General features: G+C 38.1%; 1 long non-coding RNA gene across 1 annotated transcript in view; it reads right to left on the bottom strand.

The window, feature by feature from the left end:
- The window catches only part of LOC148735004 (uncharacterized), a 51,340-nt gene extending 41,406 nt beyond the window's left edge, over positions 1 to 9,934 (bottom strand). Inside the window, exons 1-3 of the long non-coding RNA XR_015999071.1 lie at positions 9,851 to 9,934; positions 9,479 to 9,597; positions 9,061 to 9,191 (exon numbers count right to left, since the gene is read on the bottom strand). This is a non-coding gene — a long non-coding RNA (uncharacterized LOC148735004). The remainder of the gene's footprint in view (positions 1 to 9,060; positions 9,192 to 9,478; positions 9,598 to 9,850) is intronic.
- Positions 9,935 to 14,612: the final 4,678 nt, after the last annotated feature.

Below are 14,612 nucleotides of genomic sequence, written 5' to 3'. Positions count from 1 at the left end.
AAAGCAAGAGAAGTCAATCTAAAGTTCAATGCAAAGAAATGCAAAAAATTAAGCAAGCAGAAGTTCCCTATGTTGGTCACATCCTAAGTAAAGATGGTTTTAAACCAGATCCAGAAAAGATAAGAACAGTTAAAGAAATGAAACCCCCAGAGAACATCAAGGAACTAAAAACATTCCTCGGATTTATCCAGTATCTTGGAAAATTCATGCCAAACCTGGCGATAGAAACTGTGCTCCATTAAGAGAGTTATTTGAAAAAATGTTGCATGGCACTGGAGACACCAGCAAGAAGAAAGCTTCCCGAAGCTAAAGCAAATGGCCTTGTCAACACCAATCCTTGGTTATTATGATCCAAGTAAGCCATTATGCCTCTCTGTAGATGCAAGTTCCAAAGGGTTAGCTGCCGTCCTTTTGCAGGATGAGAAGCCCCTAGCTTATGCATCAAGAGCCCTCACGCCCACCCAGCAGCGATATGCACAGATTGAAAAAGAAACCCTTGCAATCCTGTATGGAGTGCAGAAATTTTATCAGTACATCTATGGAAGAACAACAATTGCTGAGACAGACCACAAGCCATTGCCATACATCTTAAACAAGCCCTTCACACATGAAGCACCACTAAGGCTGCAGAAGATGAAGCTGCCATTGCAGTGATATGATCTGAAAGTGAAATATGTACCAGGATCTGAACTCTCTGGTGCAGATGCACTAAGTAGAGCATACTTGGAAGAGACTAAAGAAAGCCTCATCCCAGAATTAGAAGTAAATGAAGTTCAGCTTACAGCGCACCTTCCCATCTCACAAGAAAGGTACAGTGAATTCCAGCAAGCTACTGCAGCTGATCCAACCCTGCAAGCCTTAAGCAAAGTTGTTCGAAGTGGATGGCCTTGTCGATGGGTTGTTCTTCAAAGCACAGAAGCTTATTGTTCCTCAGAGTACGAGAAAAGAAATGTTAGAGCTCATTCACGAGTCACGCCAAGGCATTGTGAAATGCAAGCAGTGAACCCAAGACATTCTATTTTGGCTGGGGATGTCATTTCAAACTGAAGAGAAAGTGTCACAGTGTTCCTTGTGTGCTTGGTTCCAGAGAGCTCAACCAAGAGAACCAATGATAATTCAAAATCTCCCAGACAGAATGTGGTCGAAAGTTGGAACTGACCTGTTTGAGTATAATGGGATTTATTACATACTGTGCGTAGCTTACTACTCAAAGTGGACTGAACTTGCCAAGCTCGACAACTTAACCAGCAGCAATATCATCTGTCATCCAAAGAGTCAATTTGCTTGGTATGGGATACCTGATGAGCTTATCAGTGACAATGGCCCCCAATATGCCAGTTCAGCATTTTCTGATTTCAGTTAGAGTTATGGTTTTGTCCATACTACATCAAGTCCTCACTCCCCTCAAGCAAATGGTGAAGCTGAAAGAGCAGTTCAGACCATCAAAAATCTCCTCAAGAAAGCACAAGATCCTTACAAGGCATTGCTGAACTATAGAAACACTCCTTTGGATGGTATAAACCTATCACCTGCTCAGCTACTCATGGGTAGAAGATTAAAAACTTCCCTACCAACAATGGTTGATTTGCTTACTCCCCCACGATCACAAGCAAGTCAGCAACAGTTTCAAAAGAGAAAGGAGAGAGAGAAGTCCTATTACAACCAAAACAGTAGAAAAGAGTTGCCCTTAACTCCAGGTAGCAAGGTGTCCATGCAGCTTGAGAATGAATGGATCGAAGCTACTGCTGTAAACAAGCCTCACACACCAAGGTCGTACATAGTTCAGACACCTAATGGTAAATTCTACTGAAGAAATTGACACCATCTTCGCACGAGAGTTTCACAATTAAAGAACAAAGAGACTGATGCAACACAGATTGCACAATCTGAGAAAGCTACTCTACTTACTCCAATGGGTATTCAAAGCAAACCTTGTGGACCAGGAGCAACTACAGATCGTGGTCCACCAGCAGAAATTTGTACCCGGTCAGGTCGGGTGGTCAAGCAACCCAAACACCTGAAAGACTACGAGCTGTGACTTTTGTTATAAACCTTAAGTGAATGACGCTATTTTTTTTTATTAAGCTTTCTCTATTCTATTGCATGCAGTTGTTTACAGTTTGTCACTTTAGTTTCATTGTTTATTTAAAAAAAAAAAGGGACATGTCATGTACGCTATCACGAAAGTACTATAAGTATCATGGGATGCAATAAACCACCAGGGTTGTCAAATTCAATATGGCTTTTGTATGATACAGTACATAACAGTAGGGTCCATCAGGATTGTCAGAAATCAAAGGATGACATCAGACACAATGCTTTTGTGCACCTCCCAGGAAGAGAAGGTAATCACTGGTTTCCAAAAATAACAACAAACCTTGTGAATCAAATGGATTATAGTGACTTGTGCAGATGGACACACACAAGGCTACATGAATAGGCTGAAATTTATGGAAATTAGTTAATGTGAAGTCACTTTGCACTAAAGCAAACAGTATATGACAAAAAGAAATGGATGGTCCTCTGTCACTATGTACTAGAGAGGAATAAGTTAGTTCATTTAAGTATCACTAATATAAAAAAACACAGTAGTAAATTTTGAGCATATGACATGGCTTTGTCCCTAAATAAATTGACCAAGAAGCCATAAATCGACTTTTCGTTACTATTATTGCAATGCACTGTTTTCATCATAGTTTACAGCATAAAAGAGTACATAGTTCTTGTGATAATAAAAGATCACATGCTCACATTTTTTCTCAGCTTGAAGATGTTTAAATTCTCAATTACAAAACTGTTCCCATTGGCCTGAAGGTATCTAACCCTGAAGCTGAAAGAGTTTGATTGTCTCTGGGTCAAATAAAAAATGAAATAGTCATCTGCACTCAAAGATGGAACAGGTTCAATAAAGCTTGTCTTTTAGGAGATATACATTGATAAACCAGATGTCAACACAAACTTGTTCAAAAACCAGAGGTTACAGGTCTCATAGAAAGATAGGTATCTCAACACTCCAAAGACTTTAGCCCAGAACAATCAGCTGCATTAGGAACACCACTAGCTGATTTTGATGATATTATGGCTTTGAGAATAACAGCTTGCTGTGAAGTCATGGGTATACAGCAAGCTACCAACAAAATTCCATGCGCTTCATGCTTTAAAAAAAAAATTATCCCTTACACAGATAACATGATGGGAGATTGCAAGTCATGTGGTGTTTCCCCAGCTGCAAGAAAACTATGTTATAACATATAATCTCTGCATAATGGTCAATACTGGAAATAACAAAGTTCTGGTTTACTTTGTCACACCAACAGCTTCAACACGATTGAGCTGTGTTGGATCCAACTTTTGAAATAAAGGCAGCAATGACACCAAGTGATAGCTAGCTCACAATTTTAAAAGAAAACAGAGAAATTGTTATCCAATATGATGCCATTGACACCACTCCATGTCAGTTCACAAGTAGACCTCTATACTGATGATCTGCTCCCTATAATAATTTACTCGAGTTTAAACTTTCTCTGAATGCCTCTGCAAATGAAATTCATCACTGAGCTGACTCAAATAAACCTCCAATCAACAAGTTAAAGTCCAAAATCTTATAAATCAGTGGAAAGCACCTGACCCCTAAGATCAATGATGAACTTGTTGTCACAGTTGAGAACAATTGGCTCATAAATCTAAAAACTGCAACACTTTTAGGTTTAACATTTGATAGTTCACTGTCAATTGATGGTTATGTTGAAAATCTTTGCAATAAGCTTGCCTCACGCGTAGGTGTTTTGAGTAAAATCAGAGCCTTTCTGTCACTTAGACAGTAACTTTTGTTCTTTAACGCCATTATTCACCCAGTAATGAGCTATGCTGACCTCACTTGGTCATCATGTGACAAGGAATCACTTTACAGAGTCTTGAAATTACAGAAGCGTGCAGCTAGAATCATTTTATATGCTGACCACCTAGCAGCCTCTGTGACACCTTTTAATAAGCTGGGATGGATACCTTTTTATGAACCGAGTAAAATTACCAAATGTGCTACTTGTTAATAAGCATGTAAATGGCTCACTTCCAAACTCAATGAACACTTAACAATATACAACAAGACAGAAGCACGTGGTATGCTAGCTTTAATTCTATCTGTCCTAACTTCTCTTGATCATTTCTAGCTGACCTTCGGAAAGCCAAAGTTTGGCCTCGTTAGGTGAAAAAGCTAATTTGTGGTAGGCCCGGTTCTTGCACCTATTCCACCAAAATTGGTTAAGGTAAAAACATTACAATTAAATGGCAAGTTTGTTGAACCAGCTGACTTATTCTCGGCAAATCTGTGAGCAGTCAATTAAGAGCCCCACACATTTCTGGAAGGCAAGCGTCTGGTCTCAAAAAAGTGGTGGCTGGTCAAAGATAAAAACCTCCTCACCTGGACGGAGGCCTTGACATCTTTCAAATGGTGATGTGTACCTCCCATCCCCACCACTGGCCAGACTTACCAAAATACTAGCTGCTGATTATCCAAACAGCTTGAGAATCACCCAGTCAGGCCTGGCTCTGGACATTCTATAAACACATTACATGACTGTACCTTTGTCTGTACTCTCCAATGTCAATGTTTTTCCTAATTCATGCACTGTCACCTTCACCAGTTTGTGTATACCTATATCTCCAAATCCATCATCGCCATTTATCCACTCATTTCCAGCCAGCTCAGTAAACAAAAGTCCAGTTTGCAGTCTGCTGGTAATCCAACCTGTGCTTGTCAACTATTCTATACTAATGCACAAGAGAGCTGTTTCCCTTAGTCTGTTGAATGTCATTCAGGCAACACAAACTTTATTACCCAGCACCAAACAGCCTACCATGAGGGACAAAGCTGAAAAGATCCAAGGGACCTTTAGAAAAATTCTTAAGTGGATAGACAAAATAATTGTTGTTCAATGCAGCACCAGGGAGACTCCTGTGCCACATGCAGTTCAGGCAATAGTAGCTGCCCAACTTATTGTCAACACAGCCTTTACTGCAATTGTGGCATGTACATCTTCTCCAGCAGAGAAGAATCAAGCAGTTGATCTAACACTGAGCAGAAATACATCCCTTTAGCACTGATGAAGGCCATAACAAGAAGTCACAAACTCCAGAAAAAAAAATTATAAGATGAGAGAACTTGTCTTCCAGTAGTCTCTAATCCCATTGACGCAAAACAATAACATGAAATTTTGCAAAGCTAATCCAGAAAAACAGATTCAGTGTTGCATTGAAATTTCCTGTCCTATTATAATTAAGTCATTTTGCCAAAATTATAAAAACACTTTCTTTCTAGAAAGGAAAACATAACTTAGCCAAAACAGGAAAGTGAGAGAAGGTGACAAAACCACTGCATTATGGATATTGGAAAGTCCTGAACAAACATTGAGCATCACATAGGTAGGTTTAAGTAGAGTTAACTGGTGGTCCTCACTTGTAGTAGAGCCAATGACTTTTGATATACTTAAAAGTACAAAAGAAAATTAAACACTTTGAAATACAGACAACAGTTGGAACAAAGATTGAATCAACTTTTTCAGATGACAAAGAACCTTTTTAAAGAACAAATTAAAATAACTGCATTTATGTGTCATCAAAAGTAATAAACAATTAATTCTCTCTAAATAATTCACTTTTAGGTGACCAAAGTATGAATGATTCAAATGGTACGTTGTATTCCATTTTTACCATTTGCTTAATAGTCAACAAGATAAAACATTGAACAATAGTGAGAAACTAACCCACACTTTTCACCAAAGAGTTTCTGTTTCTCAAACTAATAATTTTACTTTCACCTGAATTTGAGTGACAGGTTATAATACATTGCTAATATTATACCTGCCAAGTTCTGTGCCAAAACCATGTAAACGTACATTAGCCTAAATTGATGCATTATCTGTCTTGAAATCAAAGATATTCAAGAAAATGTTATTAGGCAACTTGACTTTCCTATATGAATCCACCATGACCTCTCACAACTTGTGCCATATCAATCCACTGAGAAAATTGACACAGTATTATCTACTATTATTGATCACTATTCGTTTAGACATGTAACCATAAGTTAACTCTAAAGATGAGGCATGCAAGAAGGAATGTTCCTAAATATAGTTATTCACATAGAGTTGTGGGAACATGGAACTCCCTTCCCTTTCCATTTGTGAGGCAATAAGTGTAAATTCTTTTAAAGTCTTAGTTCAGGGGTTAGTTCATTCTCTTAATGTATATATTGTTTAATATTTACATTTATCACTACCATATTTCAATTTGCATCGTTATTTTCATTCAAGGACCATTGGTGATCTGCTCTAATATGGAGTCTATGACTCTTTAGCATTTCATCCCTTGTCTTCTGTTTTTTGTATGCCATAAATTGTAATAAATAAATAAATAAATACTTACAGTATTTGATGCTTTTGATCTAATCAGTAACAACCTAAATTCAATAATTTTGTCCTTTTATTTCTGAACAAAGCATGGTTGGTTATTTATGTAAACAGCTGTCGCCTATAAAGACCAGCCAAAACAAGAATCAATATTTTTCACTAAATTTCCAAACAAACACTAGTTAAAGTAAATTGTGCTGTCTACTTCTCCCCAGAGAAGCATTTGGTACTCAAGCCCAAATTCAAGTCTTCATAACCTGTTAAAATACAGAAGTTCCAACTAAAGAAAAACCATAAGACAGCAAAAAGGAATTGATTCTCAACAAAAGAACAAAAATTCAAGCTCCCCATGAAAGTTAGATGGATTCTGACTGCCAGCAAATAAACAAAGAAACCATAGTAGCAACAGACAGCTCAGTAGAGGAAATTCATGCTTGAGCAAACAATACCCTAGTCAACATTGCTTGCCGTATTTTATTTGATGGCACTGCCGAAACTGTGAATGTTCACAGAAAAGCTTTGACTAAACAAGAAGTCCTGTTTACAGATAACAGTGGATCTCTATGGCTGGTCTTGTGGAAACAGGACACAAGCAAAATTAAATCAGGGAAATGTTACAAAATATCAAATGTTGCCATTAAAGAATTTAATGGTGCAAACTATTCAAGTTTAACAAAAAACAGCACAATAAATGAGGCTGACAGATTAAGGATAAATCAAGAAGATGCTGTATTAGAGAAAAAAAACAACAATTGAAGCTGTAATTCCCACCAGAAGGAATTAACTAAGTTCAATCTTAATGAACCCACAACAAGTGCCACCCAAAAGTCAATTGGACAGTGACAAGAGAATTCTCAAATGTTCCGAGTGTGGCCTAATGCAACTGAAGACCAAATTTTGCAGTAAAATAATGGCCAGTATTCTTTACCATTGCTGGAAAAGACAACTACCCTGAATATAATTGACAATACAATTGAACAACTGTATACTATTAAAACCAAACAGGACGGGGAATTTGTGAAAGAGTTTGCAGACCTTGGTGATGATGATATCACTGAACTGCTTCTTCCTGTCGAAGCAACAGTTGTATTTAATGACAAAAATGCCAAAGAGGTGATCAAATCAGTGTAACAACCATAAACAATTCTCTTTTTATAAGCTGATTGTAATTTATAACTACTTTCCAAAGTGTAAATAGGTCTTTAAATTTCTCATTTTCTTTCATTTTAAAAGTTGTTAGCTGTATTCTATGCAATTGGTTAGAAGTATATTTTTAAAAAAAAAATCACATTAATTTTCAAATAATTTGAAACAATGGTTTTTGTCACCAATACATGTAGCACCTGAAAATTACCAAGTAATGTTAATGTTTTTCCACCACTTGACACAACCATTGATTTTAATTGATGAATAGGAATTATTTGTTTCGCAAGCGAAAGTAAGAAATTCCACTTAAGACTTTCTATTACATGTCTCTTTTTGTATCTTGTTTGCTCTATATTTTTGCCAATTTCAAACTAATTTTTGAATTATTTACGACCATTTTTATTAAAATACCGGTATGTTATTATTGTTTTTACAAATGACATCTAAGGATTGCCATGCAATTAACTATTGCTGTTAACTATTTCAAATAAATTCATCATTAATTATGTCTTTTCTTGGCTTTACTTCTTCCAAAGCAAAAAAAAAAAAGTCAAAAGATGTTACCATAGCAATGAATCATTAATTTCAGTTATGCCCTCTGAACTGAGCTGGTTAATATTTTTTTGCACATTCTCCCATCACTTGTTTATTTTCAAAGCCAACTCTTTCAACTGCTAACATAATCCTCACCAACTTTCACACACCAGGGTTGTGATTACCATTGATAATGAGCAGAAGAGAAGTTTGTGCATTCTAGTGATGCATTTCACACATCATAAGCAATTAGAAAATTGGCCATCAAAAACTCATACCTATAGACCAATCACAGTTTTTAACATTAATTGTCGCCCCCCTCCCCCCATAAAAAAATTCGTCTTAAAGTAACCCACAATCCAGTGCTCGGACTGAATATCGTTTGAGGTAAGAATGGAGCTTTTAAATCTTTGTTTAGGAAACACCCCACAATTTGACACAAAATAAGTATAAGAAATAAAGGTCATAAATCACTGTGTAAACTATCAATAGGATGTGCCGCAGCATTACCATCTTTTAGATATCCTAGTAAAACTATGACAAAATTAAGCTGTGGGAAGTTTTTTTAACAATGTAACATCACACGCTGGTCGAGTCTCAGTGATTAGAGCAACAAAAGCTAATAAAAGTTTGTTCATTGACCAACGAATTACATGAAGAAATAATTGGTTTTTAACCTTGAGAGAGTTCCGTTGGAAAAGAAGGTAAGACAAACGACAAAACCACTGCCACACTCACCGCAAGAAATAGGAAATACTCAGGGTGCTTTGCATCCTCGGAGACCCAGGGGCTTTGGGTCGATTTCAAGTTAGGGCATGAAGAGCCCCTGGGTCTCCGAGGATGGGTGCTTTGTTAGAGCTTGACACATTTTCAAAATGGCGGATTTTACCGCGAAAAGTTCGATAACAACAACAATATACAACGGCCAATATTTTCAAAATAGAGGTTTAAAAAACCAAACCTCAGGACTTACTGTGATGTACTGGTACGATTTTCTGTCCTTTGTTACTGTATATGCATCAGTGTTACTTTGTAGCAGGTTGTAACCAATGATAGTGAGGTTCATTTCAGACGAAGTTTTGTGAAAACTAACTCTGTACCAACCTACAAACCGATTAAATATCCTAAGCAGTGAACCAAACAACAGTCATCAACCCCTTTATGTTCATCTCTCTTAAAGACTGATCTCGCGAACACGTACTCTAATAACAGAAAATCTAAAAATTTGAGACTTTCGGCAAATTCAGAACCTCAACTAAACCATGTGCGCCGAAATCGGCGAAATCATCAAAACATCTTAAAAGAAAGGAAGCTTGGTCTGAGTAGTGCACTAGAATAACGTTAGGTCTGAAACTTAAACTGCATTAACGTAACAAATGTGGTTCGCAAACCTCAGGAAGCATTGATCCTGAAAAGGGTCATATTTGATGTTATCAATTTGCGTTCAAAGAGTTCCAGGCGCCTGCATTCGATAGAATCTCTTCCTTCCAAAACTTCAGGGACTTTTAACCTACAATTAGGACACACAAATTGAAAAAAAAATAGAAAAAGTCATTACACAGATAGTTCAAATGACTTCAAAGTGGATTTCTAAGTCTAACTCAATATTCTATCACACCTATCGAATGTTCGTGCAAGACGAGCTATGAAATGAGTAGCGGGAAGTTTCCTTTACAAAATCTAGCTTACCCTGACATCTAAAAGTTAAATACTACTTGTAGATACCCGCTGCAGCCAAGGACAGCACCAACCAACTTACTCACCGTTAGGAAATGTGTTAAAATCTGTTCGAATGTGTTGTTCTGACACAATCACGTGTCTCCCTCGTCTCCCCTCTGTTTAGGCGACGAAACCACAGTATACGGTCAGCGGTTTTTGTTCTCATTTCCTGTAAATATTTTTATCATTATCACCATTATCGTTATTTTCATTCTTATTACTCTTTAATTAATTAATCACCATCATGATAATTTCTACCTCATAAATCAGTCTGGGAACGCAGACTTATCAATGGTTTTCGATTCTCAGGTGCGAATGAAGGCGACAAGCTCTCGAGCTACATGCCCCCCCCCCCCCCGTTAACCGTAAATGAAAATTTAACAGTTAAGTGACATTTTATTATTATACTGAATACGATTGTTGTTGTTAATAAAAGCAACAAAGTTTTTTTCTTAGCAGCGAAGCTATTTGGTGACACTTACCTGTCCCACTGCGTGACCCACTAACATATTTACAGAATTAGGCGAATTACCTGTCACGCTGCGTGACCCAGTGACATCCTACCTTGATCTTCGCGATGGCGTCGAGTGGCGTGGTCAAAGTTTATTCTGAGTTTTTATCGAGATGATGACCAAGAATCGGCATTCGGACGTCACAGAGGTCGCGTATCATTTGACATGGATAGGCACAGTACAATGGAGAAATCTTGCAGACATTTAATCGAATTTATGGGAGTTAAAGAACAAGTGGAAAAGTTCGGACTCGGCGCGTTTGATTTAAAACTGTTCAGATTAGAAAAGATCGAAGGAAAGGCTGAAATTTTTCCAATTGTTACAAAGGCTCAGCTGGAAATGGAGCTGCCCTTTTTGCTGAGAAGTGCAATGAGTGAGCTAAATGGCATGTATTTTCTTTCGTCCTTTTGTTTAGAATCTTGTCGAGCAAGCGTGCACGGGTTGACCACACCGGAGCCTTTTACATTAATGAGTAAGATTTCTGATTACAGACTGAAAACCTGTATTAAGCGGACCCCATAATAACTACACACATACATCAATAGGTTTCGATTTCTTCCTTCTCGTACTCTCTGTGTACGAACCTGTATCAAGCGGACATCCCAATGATTTTTAAATCAAATCATTCACTCTTGATCTTTTTTAAGGAACACCCTCGATCATATTTATCTAGGACCTCTTATAAAAAAAGGCAAGGTCTCCTCTAATATTACTTTGCTTTTCATGTAACAGCGCCTGGATTCTTTCAATTCGCGTTTGAGTCGGCTGCCTTCACGCACCATCTGAGCGGCGTTGTTGTAATACAAATAAACCTTGCACACGAGGAAAATCGACAATAGAATCAACGGACCACCTTTCCAAACTTTTGATATGGAAGATTCGACTTGGGTCTTTTGTGTGCTTGTGCCTTGGTTATAAGCGCAGTAATACCAATCTACAGAATGAAAAAAGAGGCATTGGAAAAAAAGGAAAATGATTGTTATGATGGCGACTGTTAAAAAAAAAGTGTCTAGAAATTTCTAGAATGCCTAGTCATGCTGATTAACATGTATGAACTTTCTATGCAATTTCCTAGAACACCTTGTAAGGTGTTGTTTTTATGATATAATACTATCAAGATAGTTGTATTGCATGTTTCTGAAATTTTCTGAACTACCCTGAAAAAATCTGTATGAGGGGAGTCGATCGTGTAGTAGTAAATAGTTACTGATATTGGGAGTGACCGACTGTTTGGAAAGCTATACTGAGAGGAAGAACTGCTGTGGAAGATTGTCAAATCAGTTTCAAGGAACTTTGAACAAAACTGTGAGTTTGTGCAGTGGTGAGCTAAGATAAAGTTCGCAGAGGGTAGTTACCATACTGTCTATTGGAGTCGCTTTTTAGTGAGAATATTACATGTCATTTGATACAGTAATTGAGTTTGTTGGATTTTAACGACGTTTTTTCTGTCGGTTAAATCATACTGTAACAATGAAGACAAACATGTAGTCGTTCACGACGTGAAATGCGACGTTCGTTACACTCTTCTGGTTTCCTTTGAGTCAGTGAGGTCGACCGGTTCACGCGACACCGGTTGAAGCATAATGCATCGCTGTGATTAGCTATTTTCCAACCGAGCTCCTTCCCAATTGTCAAGGGGGACTCTGTCTTACATAACGGACCTTGAACTCGAGAGGCAAGAGGTATCTATAGACTCACTTTCTTGCATTGGGGATTATTTCCCTCGTGAAAAAGACTTGATTTTAAGCGGAGTCTTACGGAAAAGCATTCAATTTGAAAACAGCCCCTCTGATGCTGTAATTTCTTTACTTCTGATTTGAAAAGCCAAGCGGCCAGTGTCGGATGCAACTTAATAATTATGCTTCTGCAAACAAACCTGACGAAAGATAGACTTACATCCAATCGCAGCGCTTGCGAGAATTCCTGTGATTACTTGTAAAGTCTTGACCACGGTTTGTTCACCAAACCTTGAGAAATGTGAATGTCCATTCCACATTTGGCTAAACGATCTCTCGTGATTTTTAAATCCCGTTCCCATTTTCCCAAGTCGACGGTTGGATGGTTTGGGAAGCTGCTTAACTGCAAAATGATTCTACATGTAAAATATCCATATAGTCGCTCAGTTTGCTCTCATTTCTGTGCTTAGTGGTTTATATGGGTTTCTCCCTTAGAAACTATCACACGATAGTAATATCGAGCACATTATCTTATTGTTTAATAGTTAAATGGCAACGCTCGATTGCGCTTTCGATGAGGAGTTAGTTTTGCTGATGTTGGCAGTTATGTATAATAGTTGGCATTGGTTGTCAGAAGAGGTGTTAATGGTGGTAATAGCACATGGTGATTATGGAGTGGGTTGAATCAGAAACAATCATGGCTGTGGTGGTAGTTGTGGCAGCAATTGTGAGGTGTATTCTTGCTCAGGTTTCGTGACGCTTGAAATGCCATTTGGTTATATCAGAGTTAAACCTGGTTATATTGGTGGTAATTCCAGGTTTTTCTTTTTTCTAAGCAACGTAATACAGCGCTGTAAGTATCCCGGCTGAAAGTGAAAACTTACCTTCACCACCAATTGGTTTATTTCAGGGCAGATTCCCTTCAGTTGATGTTTAATTTCTTGTACTTCAGGTTTCATTTTGTTCATTTCGTCGACTTCTTCTTGTGGAGTTTGGAAGTATTGAACTGCGGCGCGTGTCATGGTGTAAGCGGTTCTGACGGATCCCACCGGCAAGGGCTCCTATGATCTCGGCCAACTCTTTTGTCGTTGACGAAATTTCACCTTGCAATCGTTATGGTGGACCTAGAAAGGCTCGATTGAAGCCTTGACTCTGTGGAGCTCCAGTTTCTTGACGAGGGGTCGGAAGCGGCTTTTCATGGGTGAGCGAATCTTCCACGGGCCCTTAGAAAAATCTCCCCAGGATCTATCCGCCATTGCGACTATTTCTTCAAATCAAATATGTTCTACCAGGTCAGTAAAGCACAGCTTGTGTAACTATCTCGCATCCTATAAGTTGGTTAGAATTTTTTTTGAGGTCTGTCGAATCTTTGAAGTTGAGTTATATGTTTTACCCCAAGAGTTGGTAGAAACATCTCAGGGACGAAGGATAGGCATATTACTTTGAACTTTTACGTGGAAAACGTCATATTTACCTTTTTGCAATTGACATTCTTCGCTAGGAATCTTTGATTAATGACCATTACATCTTATTGGGAGTCTCAATGAGTTTACGGCTAACGGTTACAATTTTGGCCCTTTTACGACCAACGGATATTATCTTCCATTTTGACCATTGCAACCATTAATTGGTTAAAGTTTGTCAGTTTGAACTTTTTTGGCCGTTTTACGGCAATCGGTGGATCCAGTAAGACCCTCTTTTTTTAACAAATAGAGAAGCCTTGAGTGTCTTCTGTTGTAAAGTGCGTAGGAAGCGGCTAAAGCACGAAAGAATTATAAGGAGAAACACTTGACATACTCCAGTGTTTCCCCTTACTGCTTGAGTGCGGCTTAGCCGCTTCCTAAGTGTTTTACAACAGAAGAGAGCACAGTCACGGCTTTTTTTATTTGCTATTATTTTTTTATTTGCCCTTAAATTCAGGTTAGCTCAAATGGTTAGAGCGCGGCCGGATTGTGGTGTGCGGGAGGTCGACGGTTCGAGCCCTGGCCGGACCAATACTCATGGTCTTAAAATAAGTGAGGAGAATTTGCTACTTTTCTATAATCAAGAAATGGATAGATATTCTAGTCTCCTCGGATAAGGACGAATAAACCATAGGCCCCGTCTCCTGCAGGGTTAGGAGTAGGAGACGTTAATTTCCCACGCACGAAATTACTGTGTAGTGGATTTCCTCCCCTGGGTGGGATGGGTGGGTGTTGGCCCTGAAAAGCCCCTATGGGGAGTGGTCAATTAACCTATGTATGTATATATGTATGTATGTATGTATGTATGTATGTATGTATGTATGTATGTATGTATGTTTGTATGTATGTATGTATGTATGTATGTATGTATGTATGTATGTATGTATGTATGTAAATTCCACACGCATTACTTTCAATCTCAACTTCAAAACAAAATTTATTTCCGAATCGAACAACAGTTTCGTCAGCATGCTCCATACTTCCATAAAACACGCCACAATAAGCCAACAAGTTTCCTTCTTAAAATGGTTCAAATAATCTGGTTGGTTGAACAAGACTAAAGCTATCAAATATGTCAAACTATTAAAGTTTATAAACCATCAAATCTTACAACCTGCAATGGTTCACAGCCTGAAATTGTTCGGCAGGTCGAAT

This window comes from Stylophora pistillata, chromosome 3, assembly GCF_964205215.1.
Source record: "Stylophora pistillata chromosome 3, jaStyPist1.2, whole genome shotgun sequence".
Lineage (NCBI taxonomy): Eukaryota > Metazoa > Cnidaria > Anthozoa > Scleractinia > Pocilloporidae > Stylophora > Stylophora pistillata.
The sequence above is the reverse complement of the archived record's forward strand: the minus strand, read 5'-3'. Positions and strand labels throughout refer to the sequence as shown.